Raw genomic sequence first — 5,945 nt, 5'->3', positions numbered from 1 at the left:
CACTAATGAAAACATACCTATGGCTATTATATTCCATTTCTGCCAATAGGCCTTTAACAAAATCTAAGGTGCCATTTTAATTGATGATTATCTGGATTATTTCGTGAATCTCAATTCTATTGACCGGGGTAATTGTTACATTTAATTTTCATATCATCCCATGCCTATAAAGAAATGGCAACAAACACCAGTCTGCCACAAAATTAGCATTCTTAGGACCACTGTTTATCACACAGATAAATAAATTTGTCTGAGGAGCTTGAAAAAAAGTCGACCAGGGTGAGAGGATTACACAATAACTTTTGGCAAAGGTGCAAATGTGATATGAGCTGAAAAAAACAAAAGACTTGATGGCGTCCTTTGTTAGTCCTCCTCCTCAAACAGTGACCGACTCTCAGGGAGTAGACACTTGAGAAGATAGGATCTCCCTGAGCATGTTAGACATGCAGGAAACCAGACAGATAGGCTTCAAGAGACAATACAAGCAAAGGAGAGTGGGAGAGAGAACCTGAAAAAAGACAAAGCAGTGACAAAGGAGTGACAGACTGATGAGGTGATAGTGTGCCGAAACACCAGCAATCATTCTGCATACTATTAAAAATAGTAGGCTGCAGAGAGTGGATCAGACTGGAAGAAAATGAAACGAAAGGGTCCCGGAGAAAGTTAAGATGTGGAATGTCAAACTCTTTAGCCAGCAAGTGAGTCAGCCAATCAGCGAGACAGCTCCGTACCTGCAAGCCTCTCTAATCTTTTGCCAGTTCAGACTAGGTAATTGTCCATAGCAATGACAGGTAATGGGGCATCATCTGCATACCAGACAGTTTCTTTACTTCACAAAGATGAGTGAAAGAGGAGGCCTGACCTCTGCTTGGGCTGATTAGGGATGACTTGGAGATGAGAATGGGCTACTTTGTGTTTGTCGTAATTGGTTGTAATAGACCTGTCAGGGCTCCAACTGTAAATGGGTGCCTGGACTCTACTGTCAAATCCATTTTATCAGGCAGGGGATTACCTGAAGGGTTGCTGTGACTGTGTGACAGATATCGAGCAGTTGTCAAGCGTTATCTTAAAAAGGTGGAATGTAACTGTATTCGGTCACATGCGTGATGCCAGTGTGGAGGTTGCACATTCCACAGGGGCTGGAAAGCTCTCCCTCCTGTCTTCATACACGAAGAACTTGATGACATCCTCGGCAGTCAGAAGATGCCAAGAAGACATGTTTAATGATTCTGACATTTAAAAAAAAATCTAAACTGCTAAAAAGATTAGGCAGCTCTGTTCACCTGAGAGGAACTGTGAAGGAATGACAAGAATGCGACAAAGATGGACAGACAGATAAGACTGAAGAGAGGACAAACAAACACTTATAAAGAAGGTGTCAATGACAAAACAAGTTCACAGATACTCAGCTACCATATCCCTGACTTATAAAGACTTATAAAGTGTTGACTATTTGCACATCCAGGATTCATCGAGTCGAGTTTCCTGCCACCTGACCAATTTAAAAAAACATTTGCAAAGCCAGTTTTTAGTATGTTAAATCCAGAATTGTTTGCATCCATGTTTACCAGCTAGCAGTCTCGTTCTTCCCTGCCTTTGTTGGCACAGCATGCATACCGTTGCCACCTGTGGATCAGTGGAGTAGTGGAAAACCATTGGCATGCCTCACAAAGATAACCAGTGCTCCATAGCACTACTAGAGGTCCATATATCTTTAAAAACTGTGTCATGTTGATGTCTTTATAAAATTTTGTGCCACAACAATCCCCCGCCTCATGCTATCTTACAGAAAAATGACTCTGATAAGTGAAGTACACAGATGTGACTTATCAGAATTGGTATCGAGAGAGCAAGTTGGATTGGTGTACGACTAAACTTATCAACACTATATTGGTTGTCAACATAAAGTTTTTTAATTGATTTAATTCACTTGAAATGTTTCATCAGATCAAATACTGTGATTACAACATGATTCAAAATTAGAGGGAATAATTTTACATCACAATTTTCCTTTTCACTGAAGAAAATGGTTGGGGTCTATAACAAACATGTTTTCTTACATCTGTACAACAAGATTTGTAAGTAAGTAAGAGTATTTCTGCAGCAATTTATTACAGTATTTCATTAGAATGCTGTCTGTTACATTACAAAAAAATGCAGCTTCTGCCAGTTGGATATCGCACTTGGTCATATTGCAATTTCGATAATATTTCGATAAATTGTGCAAGCTTAGGCTGCAGGCCTCATTAGTCACTTAGACACAAAAACATTGGAAAAAAGAATCCATCAAGTATGGGCATTTACTTGCCAAATAAAATGAGTTTTCCCAATGAAATTCAACGGTTTTAGTACATGAAAACAGACCGTATGTTGAAACATACTGGCATGAAATTGGCTAATGCTAAATTGATATAGTATGTTCACAGGTACACATGTAACCAGGTTACTATGACAAATCAGCTAACTTAGAAAATCAGGCAATGCGTTTTCATGTAATATAGCAACCTGGTTACTGTAAAACCTGCACAGACAAGCTGCAGGTCCCTAATCAGGTTTCTAACTGCCCCTAACCCTTTACTTTAACCATGGTTTACTTAGTTTATTAGTGATACAACATGCTGCTTCTGGAATTTAGGGCCTAGTCAAAAGTTCAAAAAGGAAATATTCACATAGTCTTAGTTTCATTTTTAGTATTGAATATTTGGTATATTTATTTTTAATACAAGGATGCATAATTATAAACCCAGTTACCCGTCTACATGGCCAAGCAATCAACATTCTCTAGAAGATTTCTGGCCGAGGAAATCAGGTGTCTGAATTTCTCCACCCAGACTACAGAAAGAGAAACAGGTCTCTAATTTACACAAAGTAAAAGTAATCAGGTTCTTGCAGAATGACAACAGTAGCCTGGTTACTTCAAAACCCATATCACTGCAATCACAGCTGATGGTGCAGGGCTGTAAAGTTTAGCAGTAATGGAGTGTCACCCCTTTAACCTCAGTGACTGGCGCTCTCCAGTTTGCCCCGTGGCTCCACTCTCATCTACATTCTGGTCCTCCTTCAGCCCCTTACAGCTGTTATCAGCTGCAGGTCTGTTTACCTGGCCTCGGGTCACTGACAGCCAGCCGCATGTTTGGCCACTGGAGACAGATAAGGCGTCTCTCCACCCACCTAACTGTAGACTTTATCACTCTCCGCTGTGTGTCTGTGTGTGTGTGAGAGAGTGTGTGGTGATAACCCCTGGCCCAAGCACTAGGCTAAGGCCGGCTTTCAGTGTTTACAACGGCTTGGATCAAAGCAGGCTCAGTGTGCAACCGGTCAGCGGACCTGCCGTTTGGTCATACATTAACTATAGGCAGGCTGTGAGAATGTGTGTGTGTGACGGTGTGTTTTCCCAGTCAATAATGCTGAACCGAACAAGGCCTGAAGTAGTTTTGTTGAGTAAGAGCTTCTAACGTGCACTGCAGTCACTGCATGTCGCGGCTGAGAGGGTACAGGAAAATTCAAAAGAGGCACAAAATATCTTAACTTGGAAGGTGATGACACTGATACGTTTCACTTATGATTTCTAGAATCAAATTCATTTCCATTGCCCTGCTTATCTCAACAAGGCCCCGATATAAACTTTAAATGTATTGTGGATCGATAGGCATCTGTCTTGTCTAGGTTGCCTGAGTTTTTACAGCTATCATTAAAAAAGTCAACCGATATTACACATAGCCTACATTGGCAGATCTTTTTGATGTCATTTTTAAATATAGGTTTAATCAAGTTGTTTTTTTCAATTAATACCACTTTAAAAATAATATTTGTCAGTTTTATTTTAAATGGCATTAAATGACCAATGCACTGGATTTGTTTGGCCAGGCCCTGTTGCTCCACTACAAGAGCCACTACAAGTGCCTCTACTGCAATGGAACCCTACCTATTTAGTTTTCCTGTCTATAAAGGGGGAATTCACATGGGAATTCACATGGGAATTGACTGGGTGAATGATAGCAATCCAAACACTGTGCCAAAAACATATTTATTGATCCTAAACTATATTTTACAAAGTATGTCCCATTGGAAATATGTTAAGTCAAGAGAAAATAGTGGATACTTCTTACTTTACATTTTTTTCAACAGGAAAGCATTTTGGTTATATCTGTGTGTAGACTGTTGTGTTTTATACATTCCAAGGTTTCCTAATTATAATAATAAAGAACAAGGTGGACACAAAGAATTCCATTGTACTTCATGCAAACCTCCACTTAACCATTATACTGCGTTTATATTATGTCCATGTGAGTTATGGATGGTTATCAGTCTAATACCAAGCCAGAGCCCTACTTTCTTTTGAACATCAAAAAAAATAAAATTTCTTTGTAGATGCTTTTTTATTAAGTATCCAGTCTATGGTAGTAACATATATCATACTGTGTGACCACATCCTGTGAGAAAGTAATAAAAAAGCAACAAATTCTGCTATCCAAAAATGTATTGGCTTATTGTGTCATGTGACGTAAATCAAACTTTTCCCATCCAAATGTAGGCGGCCTGGCGCTGCCCTTCTCCGCCACTTCGTTAGCTTTAAAGATTTACTGAAAATGAAACACCAAAAAATAGCAGTGATACTTCGGAGCTTATGGGCCCGACCAATTTGAAATGCGTTATATGCACACAGTATTTAAAACTATTTTAAACAAACCAAACACAGCAATTTTTCATAGATGGTCTCCTCAAATGCTAGAATTCTATCAGAAAGGAAAGAAAAGTGAAAGAAAGTAAAAGAAGCTCTCCTTTTATAACATTTTCAAGAGAAAGGAGAATGGAGGGGGCGAGAGGAAGAAGATTGGAACATGTAATGATTTGTTCTTGTATTTTTTGTAAAGCAGTGGTTGAATGTTTTTTTTACTTGTCATGGCTGATTCTCCCACAAATGGTCTATGTTTTAAATGCGTGTGTGTGGTTTGGAAGGAAGAAGAACACCCCTTGGATCGTCTACTACTGACAGGAAATAAGGCACGCACTGGGGATAAAGCCCTCTTTAGACAAACATACTTGCTCTATGTCAACTTCTACACGCCTGATTCAATTAGTTGTCAGGAAAACATTTAGCAGTGTGTGAGTGTATAGCGTGGAAGAGGAGAAGGAAATAAGACTGTAAATAATGCTGATTAACTGATAAATTGCTCTAAATCTGGGCCATTTGGCTGCTCCCTGGTTGCTAATGTTTTCTGTGTTAAAATTGCAGCACACACCTGTTGGCAGAGCAAACCACAGCCAATGACCCTTATTCCAAACACTACAAAAATTGGAACTGGAGTATTTCTTGGCATTTGCTCCCTGCATCCCCTTTATTTTGAGCTAGATTTAAATGCTTTTGCTTGGTGTATCTCTCGCACAAAGCCTTTTGTTTTATGTGGAGGGACCAGCATTGATAATGGTTTATATGTTTAGTTTAACGTACTTCAGTGTTAACTAGAGATGGGATGATAAACAATATTCCAATATTGTGATAATTAGTCAGGATAATCTGGAATATCCTCACGTGATTTGATTTGAAAAAGTAGTTTTCCATCCTATATTGACAACGGGGAGCCGAAGGTTTGGCTTGCCCATTGTATCCACTACAAAAAAAAGTTAAACCGGGTTTGTGGAAATGTAATAGATTCTAAAATACAGAATAGGGAGATAAGAAGAAATAAGTCTATCTGTGATGCAATATGTGTATGGTAAGGTGATTCCAGTATGTTTTAGTGTCATTTTAAAAGTATGAAGTATATTTTTATGATTATCATGATAATATAATGTATTGCAATTATCTTGGCCAAAATAATCATGACATGAAATTTTCACATCGTCCCATGCAAAGAAACAGCAATTTTTAAACTGTCCACTGCAAACGCTTATAACATTTTAGAGCTGATGAAATTTGTAGTGTGTGTATGTGTGTGTAGGTG

General features: G+C 38.8%; 1 protein-coding gene across 1 annotated transcript in view; it reads right to left on the bottom strand.

Annotated features, from left to right (window-relative positions):
• The window catches only part of bcas3 (BCAS3 microtubule associated cell migration factor), a gene marked incomplete in the record, with an annotated part of 342,828 nt that overhangs the window by 270,890 nt on the left and 65,993 nt on the right, over positions 1-5,945 (bottom strand).

This window comes from Morone saxatilis, unplaced genomic scaffold (genome assembly GCF_004916995.1).
Source record: "Morone saxatilis isolate NCDOM2014 unplaced genomic scaffold, NCSU_SB_2.0 Contig8, whole genome shotgun sequence".
NCBI classification, from domain to species: domain Eukaryota; kingdom Metazoa; phylum Chordata; class Actinopteri; family Moronidae; genus Morone; species Morone saxatilis.
This window is presented reverse-complemented; position numbering and strand designations above follow the sequence as displayed.